The following is a 16,683-nucleotide window of genomic DNA, read 5'->3' as shown; positions in this document are numbered from 1 at the left end:
CTCTCTCTGCCTCAAACCTAAACTCTCTTTTCTCTTCTCTGTCTGAATGCCCTAGACCAGGCTTGTCCAACCTGCGGCCCGAGGGCCGCATGCGGCCCAGGTCAGCTCATAATGTGGCACAGTGCAAGAAATTCCAAAGTTTCAAGTTACACTGCTGGCACTTGCGGCCGGAATGTGGCCAGGACATGTCACAACAGTAGAGGGGGAGAGAGGGAAGGAAGGAGTGGGAGGGGAGGGGACAGGGGGCTGCGTGACTGTATTGCGCCATCCCCATCAATAGGTGGACCCCCTCCCACCGGAGTCAAAGCTGGCAGCTTCTGCTGTCTGAGATCACATTGCCGGTAAGCGCGCTTGGAACGGGGCTGCAGAGGATGGCTAGGGCTGCCCCCCATGCGGCCCAAACCAAATGTAGGTGCGGCCCAAACCAAATTTTCATCTTCTAGTGTGGCCCAGGGAAGGTGAAAGGTTGGACACCCCTGCCCTAGACTCTGACTCACCTCTTCTTTCTAGTTTCTCTGGCTCCGCCTCCCAACAGCTCTCATTGGTACATGCCAATAATCTTCTGCCTGAGCCAAAGCAGGGTGATTGCTACACCCATTGAATCAGTTTAGATCTAGTGATTTGTCTCCTTTGTTAGTTCCATTGATTCAAATGGGCCTACTCCAGTTGCAACTTCGTATTCTGAAGTATCAAACTAGAGCAGGACCATTTAAATCAATGGAGCTTATGGAGGAATCGACTCACCAAATCCTCATTGATTCAATCCAGCTTTTCCAGTGCAATTTACTGTGCTAAGCATTTTATTCTGCAACCATTCTGTTCTACATGTAACAAAATAAAAAAAAACTTTAGAGACCAGGCTTGAGGTGCTAAGTTTGGACATGAATTGTCATTATGAGGGTTATTTTAAAGATGAAGACAGGAGGGCCTGGCGTGCTCTGGTCCATGGGGTCACGAAGAGTCAGGCACGACTAAATGACTAAACAACAACAACAACAAATTTTAAAGAAGCAACACACTTGCAAATGGTGAGAAGGCTCTACCACTTCAGATAGTATCCATATGAACTGTGCCTACTAACAAGCAGTAACACAAGTAGCAAGTGATCAAATAGCTTCAACTCAATAACTTGTTTGGTTTTCATCTATTTTGTGGCTGGAGAACATCTGCTCCTATGGTACTGCACCTCCTACCAGCCCAAGGCAGTGCAACCAATTATGAATGATGATGGGAATTGGGTTTCAACATCTGCAGAGCAACATGTTCCCCAGCCCTGGGATATTTAATAAAAGAATTGTTGTGAATACATTGTCTCTTGTTCTAAGCCTGGAGATGCTTCCTTGCTTTGACCAATACTAGGAGGTAGATGACTGTGCAATAGCTACTTTGTAGTGGATTTCTTGTTGTAATGTCCATGAATACTGATTGGTGGCTTTATTTTCCTGATAGATGTATAGGACATCATGAAATAATACTGGGTCTCATGACATTTACAGATATTCCTTATGTATCCATCCCAACAATTTAGGAACTTTGTTAAAAAACTGTTTTGTACCAAATTTGAGCATGGCCCAACAAGCAGTGTTGTCTTAACAAGCTACGAGAGGCTCCCCAAAGTTTGTTTGGGGTTTGTTTAAGCCTGGTGACTCCCAGAAAACACTTTGTGCCCCCCTTAGGGGTCATGATCCCCCCAGGTTTGGAACCTGTGGTTTGACACTTCAGAAGTAACACCACTACCTGTAATGTATTTTTTAAAGAGAGTACTGAGAACTAGTGTGGTGTGGATAGGGCATGGGATCAGAAGACATGGATTAAAATCCCCGTGTAGTCATTGAGAATTGGCACTGGTAAATGAATTCTTGAATATTTCATATTCTTTGAAAGCCCTATTTGGGTAGTCATAATTTGGAAGAGATTTGACATTATATAAAAACACTGCTACCCAACCTTTCAAAAATAATGTAACAACTGGGAATGCTGTTACTTTTTGCTCCTAAAATAATTGCTTATGACAGATCATTTGGAGGATTATCTTTGGCCATTTGGAACCATTTTTGTGTTTCAAGTGTATTTTTAAAAAATAAAAAGTAAATTCAAAACAGAGTGGAAACTGAAAGAGTTACTGGATTTTCCCCTTTAATAAGTAGCATCTTAAGAGTAATGTTCAGGCCCTGCTGTGCTATAGGCAAGACAGGGGGGAATGATGTAGATAGTTCATTTTGGAAGATCATCCCCATATGTGTCTGGCTGTGATACGATCACATAAACAATTGTCCCATATGCCCACCTGAACAATTTGAATTGGCTTGGTTTTAGAATGAGAAAGGAGGGGCATCTAGCCTAACCAGTAGAAAACAAAGTTTAGAGATAATGAATTACAATTATCATAATCACTTGCCATGTGGTTTATGTTTATTGTTACAACCAGAGTATAATGAAGTCTCCCCTTCAAAAATAACAGAATGAATGGCAATAAATCTACTCTTGTGTCAAAATTTCTAGTTAGTTTTTTTAAAAGTCTATTTCAAAGCATTTTACAAACAGGATTTGTTCAGGTTTTACACCATTCTCTTATCAACATTAAGGAAAAGCAATAGGATGAGTAATGGAACAAGTTACTTTTTTAAACATTGTAATGAGTAATAAAAACGAGCAATTTTTAAACACTACAGTGTAGAACTGGAACAAACTAGCTTTGAAAAGTAAGTTTCCAAGTTCTGCTAAAAGCTGTGCATGGGACCCCACTGTCCCAGGTTTCAGATCAGCCTTGACCTTTTTATAAATGCTGATGGGAATAAATCACCAAAAGCTGATTCTTTCATTCTGGATGTAATTCGAGCCTTCCAGTTGGATCTGTTTGTCAGTGGAATTGTTATACTCTTTACATCTGCTGGCTAAGCAAGAAACATTGAAGGGCACTGGAAGAGTTTCTTGCTGTACGATGCTATAGCAATTGTTCCAATTGTGTGTGATTCAAGACTGATGTAAATCAACACTGCCACCTAACTCTTCCCCCTCCCCCAAGAATCTATTCCTTTGGCCGTTGTTCAGATGACCGCTGACTTTTAAACACGATTCATTGTGCCACACCTAGTGTGTTCAGTGTTTGCCCCACAGGAGGCTGGATGTGGAAGACAAAACGCATGTGATGCCTGTCGCTTTTCTGCAGGAAAGAGGAACAATGCAAAGGCAATATCTTGACCTCTGAAGAATCAGATCAGATAAAATGCTATTGAGAAAGTCTTTCGATATCATCTGTCCAGTCGCAGTTGGGGTGGCGGTTGCCCCCTCCCATCCACCCACCCCAAACCTATTCACAGGGTTCAGTTCTAAACTGTAATGTTTGGGGAAAGCACAATCTAAAACAGACAAATCTGTATGTGTTTAGGTTTTGCTTTCTTTCCATCTTAAATATTAAAAATTGACTCCAGCTGTGGGGTAAAGTAACGCCCAGCCTATAAAGACATTGACAAATAAATCACAGTGCAATTTGCTGCGCATTTTTGTGAGGTCTAAACACCAGTTCTTGAAGGGAATTTTCCATTATTACATTTTGGGAAGAGGTCTTTGCCACCAACAACTCATTTGACTTTATACTTCATAAATATATCTATCTATTGCTGAATTCCAGGGAGACCAAGTTTTGCTATGGCTCTTCCAGCAGATGAGCCATGATTTTTAACTCCTGAGTCTGCAAACTAAACTCCACAAAGGTAGCCATGTTCATCTGTTTTGTAGACACAGCAGATTCCACTAGCACCTTGAAGATTATCCTATATTTTGTGGCATAAGCTTTCATAAATCAGAAAGCCCACTGCCTAGTTTCAAATACCAGACTCTAGGATGAACAAGGCTACATCTACAGGAAAGCAATAAGCTTCTACCTGCTGGATAGCTCAGTGGCTTAGGTCTCTGGTTGTGGAGCTAGAGGCTGGGAGTTCAATTCCCCACTGCGCCTCCTTGAGAGAGAACTTCCAGCTCTGCAGTTCAAAGGTTATTATTCATATAGGCTAAACGAAGTTTGGAAATGTTACTTTATAAGCTAAGACACTGATATTACTTCATTTTTAAAAATCCATTTCCATTACTAGTTGTTTCCTGTCGAAAAATAATGCCCAGTCTTCTTGGGATTTATTCTAGAGTAAGGGAAACTGTATAAGTCACAATGTCAAATTGTAGCTAATTAATATGGTGCCATTCATGTGTATGGTCACGTGTTCAGTCATGGTACTGACACGCAACTGGTCTCATGACTGGCAGCTTGTTAATTATCTGCAATGTGCATAACTTTACTTACTCCAGAGGAAATTCCCAAGAGGATTCTCAACATCATATTGAAACTACAGTACTTTTAAAATGAGGTTTTCAAAAACCATTTTAAAATACAAAAAGTGGTCAGAAATGGCAAAAAAAATTTTTTGTCACAATCATTCCTTCAAAATTATATTTTGAAATAATCAGTACATATTACTCATACATACAAACACATGCATTACTTATCTCATTCTCACTAAAACAAGAATAATGACATTGGCTATTTTCACACACACATAGGAGGGGAGGTTAGTAGAACAATCCAAATCTAAATTTATTCCACATGCCTTCTGGTGAATGGTCTCTACATACCTTCTCTATGAAGGGAAGAACGTCTATCTGGGCATACTGAAATGAGATTCCCAATTTAAGACATAATTTTTTTTCTTAAAAACATGGTTTTAGATTTATATACTGAAATGGGGTGAATGATCTTAAATGGGAACCAAGGATAACACACTTGGTTGAATTTAGCCACCTGCATTGGGGTAAGATTTATCAACATGTGATTCAAACCCCATCCTTTAACGAGGAAATTAATATTTTTCCTACTACTGTTTTTAGAGCAGACTATTTCCCCCCCAGGAGCAGTAAAAACATTGACTTTTTAAAAATCACCTCACTTTACTACAGAAACATAGACCACAGAAATCCAGTTGTTTGTCCCCACTAGAGCAAACCCATTGAATTATTGGAACATACCTAAGTGTTAACTTAGCCATCTCCCATTGTTGATCTGCTCCAGCTGGAGCGAACAATCAGATTTAGGCCATGTCGTAAGTGCCGTTCTTGTCTCTTTTAATAAGGCTGCAACTGGATTGCTATTCTAATGCAGCAGATATGTATGTTTAAAGGGCATTGAAAAAGTAGAGCATGTCCAGAAAAGTCAGCAAGTCCTGTGACAAATGGTTGAAAGAGATGTGTATGTTCAGGGAAAGCAAAGATTATGAGGAACCACTTTACTCAGGTCACAAGCAGCACACGAGAAATTATTCTTTGCTGCTCCAGAGAGAAGGATTACAGCAAATGGGGGAAAATCTCAAACGATTGCATTTTGGTTAAACATTAAGAGAAAATGACTACAGTGGGGTCTTGACTTGAGAACTTAATCCGTATTGGAAGGCGGTTCTTGAGTCAAAAAGTCCGTAAGTCAAGTCTCCATTGACCTACAGTGCATTGAAAACCGATTAATCCCGTAACAGGCCGTTTTTGTTCCATTTTGGCTTTTTCTGGTCTGTAAGTCAAATCTCAGTCTGCAAGTCAAACCTAAATTTTGCGGCCAGAGAAGTCTGTAACTCAAAAAGTCTGTAAGTCAAGCTGTCTGTAAGTCAAGGGTTCACTGTAACAGAAAAGACTGTGAGTGTCGCTGAGAAGTGATGGGCTCTGTTTTTGGTGAAGGCATTTAAACAAAGATGGGATGGTGACCCATGCTCTGGCTAGATCTTGCATTGTTCATGAGCTACAATATCTCCAGGATGGCTTCCAACTGTTTGATTTAATGCTCCAGAAAAGGAGAAGAAACCTCCACAACCCTGCTGATAAGTCAACTCTAGGTGCAGCCACTCTCCTAGGCCCCCACGATTCTGCCCATATTAATAAGGAAATCCATTTTTGGCTGGAATAAGTGCTAGTTTCAAACCTTAGGTACCTCTGTCCAGGATGAGCATAGAATACAGAGTACTCTTTGTTCTACAGAATAGCTGTAGAGTGAGTCTATCCAACTTGCCGTGCTTCTTGTGTCTGCAACAGGAAAAGAGTTGTCTCTTTGTTTCAGGACTCCAAAGCAGACCGTGGAGAAGCTTAAATAAAAGTACTTCCTCATTAAGAGGATAATCAGTCCTCGGGCAGCATTGAGGCTCAGAGTTGCCAAGTGACAACAAACTGAATTTGTTTGCATGGGGGAAATTACATCATGTTTGTACATGACCCAAAGCAAGCCTGATACCCACACAGTTTTTATCTCCAGCTCTTTCTCGTGGCCAGATGTGGATTCTCTGGAGAGATGACACCAGCAGAATGCCTTGGCCTTCTTCCCAGAAGGATCATGTCCTAGGACTGCAGCCCACAGCAGAGCTCCACCATTCAGTTACAATTTGTTTTTGGGATGGTGTTACAGCCTTTGGGTGTGCAATTATCTCCTGGAACATTTCTTGAACAACAAGTGAAGACAATGAGAGGAAAACCCACCTCCCCTCATACCAGTGCTGGCAGCTGCCTTAGGCAATGAGTCAAAGAAGGAAGGAAGGATTGGTCTCCAGGTTATGGTAGCTCAATGCTGGGATCAAATGGGCAGCCGGTGCTTTTAGTCAAGGATAAAAAGAGCAGCAGTGGTAAAGAATGCTCTTTACACTCCTCTGTCCTCAGCTGTTCAACATTCAGCCCCTATTTAGTGAAGAATCATCTGCTCCACACCATCTGGCAACTGTGAAGAAAAATAAAATTGCATGCACAAGCACTGTTAATTTACAGCTTAAATACGACTCTTATGGGTTTTTTTAAAAATGGGGCAAAAAGATCTATTTAGATGTGTTCTGTATTAAGTTAATTATCTCTAATATGTATCAGGGGAAGTGTGTGCTGCTCCTTTGCCCCAGTTTGCTTTGCTACAAGGAAAAGCAATACTTGTTCCAGCTTTTTCAGTTTACAAAGGGCTAAAGCAGGCAAACAGGCTTTTTTCTCTTTAGTCCAGTTTCTCATGCAAATGTAGAAATGACAGTGGACAAAATATTCACTCCTGAGATAGTGTGGTTCTCCCTTTGTTTCTTTATGAGATGTTAGGGTGCTTTGCATGGCAGAAGAGGACAAGTCCCTAGTCAAAAGAATTAAGCAGTTAAAACTTCTACAAAGGGAAGACACAGGAAGAAGGAGAAAGGAGCTGGGATATCTGAAGGGGTCCTTCCAGATGTTTTGGACACCAATCCACTTAACCCCATCCCTAATTAGTCAGTGGTGATGGGATTTGTAGTCTAAAACATCTGGAATGGTTTGCCCTGGGGGGGAACTATTCTAGAAGCATCTGCTCAATGCTTTTGGAAGCAGAACACTGGTCTCTTCCAGCAAAGCAGTTTTTAATGTTTGTATCACAGCAATAATATACATCATACTGGTGCCTGACTGAAATGTGCTTGCGTATGCACATTTTTTCACACCACAGTCATGCAAAGGCATGAAATAGCACCTTTTTCTTTTCATAATCCCCTCAACATCTGCATAATTTAAAAGGTGAATAGCAAAAGCTTTAAGGGAAAGAGATGAAAGTAGCTACACGTGTGGAAAACGGTTAAGAAATATGGCTTTGGTGCTGCAAAGCACATGTGTAGGTCTGCTGGGAGCTGTGGATCAGATTGAAAATAATGACTACTATATACATTTATTGAGATAAAAATGCTCTTAACATATCTTAACATATGTGGTGAAGTCTAGAGTAGCTTTCATTGATACTTTAAGATAAAACACAGATTCTGAGGCAAATATTATTGCAACCTAGTTTTTCTAGATTCATTTACACTGAGAATGAAACAGAGAGACTGTAAAGGATGCAGCATGTACCACCCCATGGTGCTTAAAGCACTCTCTGGATGGTTTTCCCCCCATAGGCATCCTTCAGTCTCAAGAGAATATGGTAACATGCTCTGAATCGAGGAGTGTCCTCTCCAGAGCACGAAGCCTGGGTAGAGTAATATGGAGGATAGGCTGTTACCCAAGCAGCAGATCCCTCCTCTCCACGTCGCTGAAATGGTCCAATGGAAAGGCAAGAGCCAATACAACTGGTTCCAACAACGTCGTAGGAGTTGGCAGAACGACATGGACTGCCTTCGGAACTCCAGCTCTGGATTTTGCCTCGAGGTTAACTCCTGAAGCCTTTTCCATGAGTGGAGGTTTGAAATTGGCAGTGGAGGTTTGAAATTGGAGTTTTCCTTCTCCTAGGTGGGCTGCCTTCCAAGGCTGATGAGCCCCACCTACCTGGATGGTTTACAATTTAATTATACAGGCTATACATTGCACCCCCAGCAAGCTAGGAACTCAATTTATGAAACTCGGAAGGACTGAAGGCTGAGTCAACCTTGAGCTGGCTGCCAGAATCCATTGGGACTGAACACTGACTGTGAGCACAGTTTTGACTGCAAAACTACAGTTTAACCACAAAGCTCCTTGAACGTAGAGGTCAAGATATTTAATGTGACTAAGCTTTATGCACTCAGCATTTTCCTTAAGACCTCTGTGCTCAATGGTGAACACTGGACATAGAGTGTGCTTAGGGACCTTTGGGTTGAGGCATGTACAGTGGTGCCTTGCTTAACGGGTGCTCCGTTTAGCGACGAAACCGCATAGTGATGAAGATTTTGCAATCGCAAAAGCGATCGCATTGCAATGTTTTAAATGGTTTTTTTTTTTTGCTTTGCGATGATCGTTTCCCTGTTTCGCTTACTGATCATCGCAAAGCGATGATTTTTTAACAGCTGATCGGCAGTTCCAAAATGGCCGCTGGGTAAAAAAAATGGCTGCCTGCTCTGTTTTCGCATGGACTCCTCGTTTAAGAGGCAGCAAAAATGGCCGCCGTATGGAGGATCTTCGCTTTAAGGTCAGTTTTTTGCCCATAGGAACGCATTAAACAGGTTTTAATGCATTTCTACGGGCTTTTTTTAATCGCATAGCGACGAAATCGCTTAGCAGCGATTTTTGCTGCACAAATTAACGTTGCTATGCGAGGCACCACTGTATATGGACTTCTGAAACCTTCCTGCTTTAAGCTGATACATAGAGCTCAACATGTTACCCAGTGCCTGTGGAGCATATGTCTGTGCGGGCAATATTATAAAATTTTTATGTAGACTGTCTGTTCTACATATATGTGAAGCCACAAAATAATTGATTGCTAATAATCTGAAATCACTTTTTTCCCCATTTGGTTCTCACTTCAGTAAAAAGGCCTTCCTAAACAATATAGGTAAAGGCAAAATAGAAGTAAAAAGTAAAAATAAAAATAAAATGCAAAAAAAGACAAAAACATGACAGCACCTTGAAGACTAACTTTTCTCTTTTTAGATGTGAACTTTCAGGGACAAGTCCACTTCGTCAGGCAAATGAAACACTTCCTAAACTAAAAGTGCACACAAAAAATCCGGGTCAAATCAGATATTACAGCTACTGTCTATAACTCAGCTTAATGAAGAGTCCTGCAGGACTATAAAACTTACTTGCTGATTATGTTTTATTGTGTTCCAGTAAAGGTTATTACCCCCAATCGATTAATGCATCGTTAGAAGAAGAAAACACATTAGTGTTTCAACTACACAGTCCCTTCAAAGCATCTGTCTGAGAACTAAAATAAAAAGAGTGCAAATGTGAGAGAAAGAACAATTGTTTAATTCTTGATGGCCAACCAGGGGAAAAAATTAGGCATGCTAATGTACCCGATACAAGAGATTAGAAAAGCTCATGGCATTGTGATCAGATGGCATTCTAACCCTTGAGAAATTGCTGCTTATTTTGATGATCTGATTATACTATCTCTATAATATCTACATACTTTGAGCCTTAAGCTTTGTTACGTGGAGGATTCCTTGTCATCTCAATGTTTCACTGAACAGAGCCAGCCCAAAAAATTCTGCCTCCTGTTCTACATATAGAAGCCAATTGGATTTGCTGTTGTGCCCCAACCTGTGCGAACAATGGCAACTCAACAACATTCTCTATGGGCAACGGGCTAATCTAAGAGGTGTGGGCAAGCCCTTGTGGCACACCCAGCCCTGCCTTTCAAGAGAGGGGAATAAGTTAAAGAAAAGCTCAGCAGAAATGAATGTGGAACTGCCACTGACACCACTAGCATCTGCTGCCTCAGACAGCTGTCTCATTTTGCCTAATGGCAGGGCTGATCCTGTCTGCTGATTGCTTTGAAAAAGGCATGGGCAAAATGTAGCCCTCCAGATGTTGGACTGCATTCCTCCCCATTGGCCTTGCTCCCTAGAGTTGAAGGGAACTACAGTCAAACAACATCTGGAGGGCTGTGTTTTACCCACCCCTCCCTTAAAACAACTTCTTTATTAAAATGTAAAAAGACATCTTGTAAAGATCCACCGACTCAAAAGCTGCAGAAGCCAAGGGTTGTTGTCTCCCCCTCCCCAAAATGCTTGGGGGGGGTTGCCTTTGTTCTCAAGGGTGTAGATTCGTGGGAAGGTATACTAACATTAAAATATCTTCATGTAGGGTATCCAAGACTAATTCTGAGTAACTTAAAACGTGGAGTGAAAAACTTCAGAGCATTTGTGCAGCTGCGATCAGCACTTTAAGTTTTTAATAATGCCTCACTCCTCCAGTGCTCAGATTGCTGCTGCTTCTGCCTTTAAAAAAACAACAAGAAGAATAACAACCACTCTCTCTTTTCAATCTGTGGTTTAGTTTTCCTTTGTGGTTAGTGTCATGCACAGACTCATCAAGCAGAATCTCATCAAAAGCCACTTCAAAGGCAGTTTCTCTTTTTTACAATGGTAACATCATCTCCCATGCTTCGGCAGCACTAGCATGCACTGGAAAACATTTGTCTATTGGGGTGGATGGGGAAATAATACATTAGAGAGGGAGTCCTTGCAGCATCAAAACCAAACATGAAATATCCATGACTGCAAATGATTTCAAAGCCTGGGAGTGGTGGACAGGGTTCCACGAATCTGACTGCATCTTGCAATATTAACGTTGTCAGACTACATTCCCCGGTGATTTATAATTTCAAGATCACCATAGTTAGCATTTGAGTAAGTGTTATGAGTTTCTCAGTTTCCCAGTTGAAAATAAATAAATAAATGGAATAAAGCAAGAATGAGACTCATAGTCTGTTTCTATGTTCATAAAAACGTAGGTTTTGGAAGTAAGAGCTACTGAGCACAAGTGGCCTTGTTTGAGCTCAGTAGCTCAAGCAAGGGTATTTAAGTAGCTTGAGCAGGGGTATTTAAGATGGTCAAGATGGTCAGTATGTGGGCTGGACTAAATCTTATCTGGCAAAGTACTTTCTACAGAATCTGTGGATTTTGCCAACAGCTGTCCTGGGAAACCACCAGGACTAACATGCGCAGGTGGACTCTTGAGTAGTTTTAGTTTGTGGCTCATGAACTTGACATCCTGGTGGCATGTAGCATTCAATACTTATGGGTAACTGTAGTGAAGGGTATGATCTGCACTGCACTGGTTACCTATTCGTTTCCGCATTGACTTCAAAGTATTAATGATTACATATAAAGCCCTAAATGGTTTGGGACATCAATATTTGGCAGATCGCCTCCTCCCGCCCAGATCTACCCGAATCACCCAACATAGCCTGAGGGGCTTGACGCTGAGAGAGGCCTGGAAGGAGAAAACTAGAAACCGGGCCTTCTCAGCAGTCACCCCTCGGCTGTGGAACACACTCCCTACTGAAATCCGGCTGGCACCCTCGCTGGGTGTTTTCAAAAGCCAATTAAAAACTTGGTTATTTAAACAAGCCTACCCCCCAGTCAATTAAGTGATTTTCTTTTTCTTTATCTTTTTTTTTCTTTTGTGTATCACCATCTTGGAAATCTGTTGCTTAGAACTAATAGTATAACTGCATTTTTATATGTTATTTTAACCTGTTTTAACTGATGTAAGCCGCCCCGAGTAGACATTGTCTAGAGGGGAGGGGTAAAAATCAAATAAATAAATAAATACATCTGGGCCACTGTGCATTCATATTAGCTATTGCTGAAACAGACTCCGAGATTGTTTAGCTTGAGTGTGCAGGCCCTGATGATGATAAGATCTGGGAACTGCTGCTGATTCCTTCCTATGTCAGTCTATTAGCTTTCCTTCCTACAATCTTCCCCACTAAGATTCAGATAGCATCTAAGTAGTTAGAGTAAGGATTCCCTCAAGTTAGAGCAGGCTAAGTCCTTTCCCCCTAGCCAGGCCTCAGTATTTTCATTATTGCCGCTCTGTGAGCAGCTGCTTGTATCAGTAACAGAATCAAACTGTACATTACAGATAGCACCCTCGGGTACTTCAAAGATCAGGAACAGGCCCCTTCTTAGAGTAAAAACCTGGGCAGGTACACAGTTATGACAAGTTTGGCTTTCACTACTGCAGATATTTGTAACTCAGTAGAAGCAAACTGTCCAAATAGTGCATTTATTGATACTTGAAACACATTTGTATTCAGTCATTTGTTTTCACTTTGTGACTCTTTCATTCCCATGACCTGATCTTCAACCAAGTTGTGTTTAAAACACAACTGATGCCATCGCCATATTGTTGTTATCATTTATTTAGTGTACACAATGTAAACAGAACTTTACAAAAATTAGATATGACAGGCCTGCACAACAAGACCAAGGGAAACAATGTGGAGGTAGAATGGAAGGATGTACTGTACAGTATAGATGCAAGAAGAATGTGAGGTTATTTCAATGATACATTGTTTAGTTACAAGAGGGTGTAGTCTCTTTGGAGATAGCCTTAAAGGAACTGCATGAGGTAGGCTATTATCATGTCCTGCTTTAATACCTTACAACCCTTAGCTCGGCAGAGGCAATGCTCCATGTATTTGATTTATATTTGACATATTTCTGTCCATCTTTTGCAAACAACAGCCTTCTGGCAGCTTACAACAGCATCAGCTAAATTATAGTCATACACAGCAAATGTAAAAATGAGATCATGTAACAAACTAGTAGGGGAATAGTGGATAGAGTGATGGACTAGGGAGACCTGAGTTTGAATGCCCACTTGACCATAGAAACTCTCCTCTCTCTCTTTCTCTCTCTCTCTCTCTCTCTCTCTGTGTGTATGTGTAACTGGCAAAACTACTCCACAAAAACCTCACTTACCTTGAAAGCCCTATTAGGATTGCTTTAAGTCAGTTCCAACTTGATGGCACATAACACTAAACAGGAGAAAGCAACAGATAAAACAAGAAACATCAAAATAGAAAATAACAACAACAACAACAACAACAACAACAACAACAACAAAAGTAATGAGTAAGAGAAATATTAAAAACCTTTAAAGGCATACAAAGAGAGACTTCGCTTAGCAACTAATGTCTAACAAAGGTAGCAAATGCAATCATGCCTGAGAAAAAAGAAATCCCACAGTTCAGGAGCCACCATTGAAAAGACCATGTCCAGCAGCTAACAATTTATTTTCCAAAGAAAAAACTACTTGGGAAAGGTCCTATCATGGATGGGAATAAGGCATACAGTGAGCCACATGCATTCTCAAGTCTGTACAGTGGTACCTCGACTTGAGAACGTCCCTTCAGAAGAACGATTTGAGTTAAGAATGGCTCCGTTCGCAAAAAATTGCTTTGACTTGAGAACGGAGCGTTGACTTAAGAACCAAAAAAAGAGAGAAAAAAACTTTCCTGCCCTATTTTTGATCTAAGTTCACCTTAGGTCAAAAGAAGAAGAAAAATTCACCCCCTAGTGATAGATACGGGAATTAATGCTTCAACTTAAGAACAGCACCTCAATTTAAGAATGAAAAACAGCAGATACAGATTAAATGGTTTTCAATGCATTCCTATGGGAAATAGTGATTCGACTTAAGAATGTTTCAACTTAACGCAGTCCCAATACAGATTAAGTTCTTAAATCGAGGTACCACTGTACTCCCTGAAAGTCCCCAGATAAACTCATTACAGTTTAAAATGGGGGAAAGAGGGAAGTTATGGTCTAAGGAAACTTCAGGGAATGCAATTTTCCTTTAAAATGAGGAATATCCCACACTTTCTTTGAGCCTCCATGACCATATTTGAGAAATTGGAAACAACCCTGTTTTAAATGTGAATGAATAGAAACGCTGACCCCAAATCTTTCATCTGCCTGACCCCCCTCCCTGGCCAACATTTCAAATGGACAAAGAAGTTTACAAAACATGAGATTTCCCCTCCTGTTGAGCACTAATTTTCTCCAAATAAATAAATTCCAAAATAAAGCTGACTTCTTCTGGAGAGGATTCTCACACGGCAAGTTCACACTGTGTGTTCTCTGTCCAGAGAATATCTAGCCCCTTTCCCAGAAGGTACCACTCACCACTGTTATTGAAAAAGAAATACCAGCTTTAATAACTGCACTTTAAATACACTTCATACTTTAATAGTGACTTTATAACTTATGATAATCAAATAAGAAATTCTTGAACTCACCAAGCCATTCCTCTTTTATAGATTGCACTGGATTTATATCGATTCCTCATGTATTTCTCTGTGCGGCTCAGCATTATTATTTTTAAAAAACCAAACACAACCATTCTCAATCAACTAGAAAGCAAAGTTGCCTTTCCCCCACCCCGCCATGCATATGTGGTGGGATTACAGTCCTTAAGGAAAAAAAAACTTGTAAGAGTAAATTACAAAGCTAAAGAAAGCCTTGGGGGCTTGGAATTTGGGTGGATTCCATTTATTCCATATGTGTGAAAACTGGACATGGAACAAGATGATCCACAACAACCAGCTCAGGCTTTCTCCATGTGTTCCACCCATAAAAGCCTCTCTGATTGAAATCCCCATAAATCTTTTCCATCTATAATCAACTTCCTTGTCTGGTACAGCTTGCTTTCAATTTAGAACATTCTCTCTCTCTCAAATTATTTCTGTCCTGCTTATAGCCATAGCAAAAAGCTAATATCTGAATACTGTCTATAAAATGACCTTTAATACATGCACAAAATTTATTTTCAAAAGGAAGATCTGTTTCTGATGGCTAAACAAATTGAAGCTGGCTGGACAGGTCAGTAGTTTAGGTATCTGGCTGTGGAGTCTGAGGTTGGGAGCTCAGTTCTCCACTACGCATCCCAGAACAGCCAGTCTGTGTAGCCTTGGGCCAGTTTTGGAAGTGCCCGCTGAAGAAGGAAATGGTAAACCACTTCTGTGTACTCTCTACCTAGAAAACCCTGAAAAGGGTCTCCATAAGTTGGAATTGACTTGAGGGCACACAATTAATAATAATAATAATAATAATAATAATAATAATAATAATAATAATAATGATGATGATGATGATGATGATGATGATGATGATGATGATGATGATTGTTATTATTATTATTATTATTATTATTATTATTATTATTATTATTATTATTATTATTATTATTATTAAACAAGATGGAAAAGGGATACAATCATGAAGTGTGAAACAAGCCATGTGACCATTTGATTTTGAAATTATTATAATATGGTGAGTGAGAAATAAAATAAGGAATGTTCTGCAGATTCTAAACATAGAATCAAGCTCACAACAAGAAAATATTCACATCCCCTGAAGGAAGACAAATTTCAAATGGCACCTCTGCCAAATAGGCTTTTTCATATTTTGCAAAAAGTCTTCAGTAACATTTTTTTCATAAATGTTACAAGGATGGGTGAGTTAGTGTGCATTTAAAGTAAGCTAATCATGTATCCATTCAGAGAAGGTGGCCATAGGTCCCCTTTACAAAAGACAATTCTCCATTTTAAGGGCTAAAACTGGACAGACCTCTATTTTGAAGGTCTCCTATGTTTGAAGAGCTGGCTAATCCCAAAGAACTAGAGCAGAGTCAATTTCAGAAAGTTACCCATCCACAGTAAAAGCAAAGTGTGCTGCTTATATACTTCCCCACAGTGCTTAAAGCTATCTCTGGGCAGTTTATAATTTACTTATGCAGGCCATACATTGCTTGTCCCTCCACAGTAAACTGGGTATTCATTTTACTGACCTCAGAAGGATGGAAGGCTGAGCCAACCTTGAGTCAGGTACTTGAGCCCATCAGGATTGAACTCAGTTCATGGGCAGAGTCTTGGCTGCAGTACAGCAGCTTAACTACTGCGCCACAAAGATCCCGCAGTAAGCATAGTGAGCCTGTAGCTCTCCAGATGTTATTGGATTTGAACCCTACAAAGAACAATTCATGATAAGAAATGGCAGAAGTCACCACTTAATAACAGCTGCAGGGCTCCATGTCAGTTCTGTATCATTCTGATGCTGTTCTTCTGTGTCATCAATTCATGTTTTGATGCTGTACATGTAGCTGGAGTGTCCTCTCCAGGGCATGAAGCCTGGGTAAAATAATGTGGAGGATAGACTGTTACCCAACCAGCAAATCCCCCCCTCTCCACGTCACTGAAATAGTCCAATGGAAAGGCAAGAGCCAATACAACTGCGACGTCGCAGGAGTTGACAGAATGACACCAACTGCCTCTGGGACTCTGGCTCCAGATTTTGCCTCAAGGTTAACTCTTGAAGCCTTTTCCATCAGTGGATATAGCCACAAGGCAGTGGAGGTTTGACTAATGGTGACCCTAATTGGGTTTTTGAGGTATGGGAGATATTCTAGAAGTAGTTTATCATTGCCACTCACCAGTGAATTTCCAAGGCCAGGCAG

General features: G+C 40.6%; 1 long non-coding RNA gene across 1 annotated transcript in view; it reads right to left on the bottom strand.

Annotated features, from left to right (window-relative positions):
• Positions 1 to 14,824, bottom strand: part of LOC144589292 (uncharacterized) — a 47,811-nt gene extending 32,987 nt beyond the window's left edge. Inside the window, exon 1 of the long non-coding RNA XR_013545337.1 lies at positions 4,627 to 14,824. This is a non-coding gene — a long non-coding RNA (uncharacterized LOC144589292). The remainder of the gene's footprint in view (positions 1 to 4,626) is intronic.
• Positions 14,825 to 16,683: the final 1,859 nt, after the last annotated feature.

This window comes from Pogona vitticeps, chromosome 4 (assembly GCF_051106095.1).
Source record: "Pogona vitticeps strain Pit_001003342236 chromosome 4, PviZW2.1, whole genome shotgun sequence".
In the NCBI taxonomy this organism is placed as follows: domain Eukaryota; kingdom Metazoa; phylum Chordata; class Lepidosauria; order Squamata; family Agamidae; genus Pogona; species Pogona vitticeps.
This window is presented reverse-complemented; position numbering and strand designations above follow the sequence as displayed.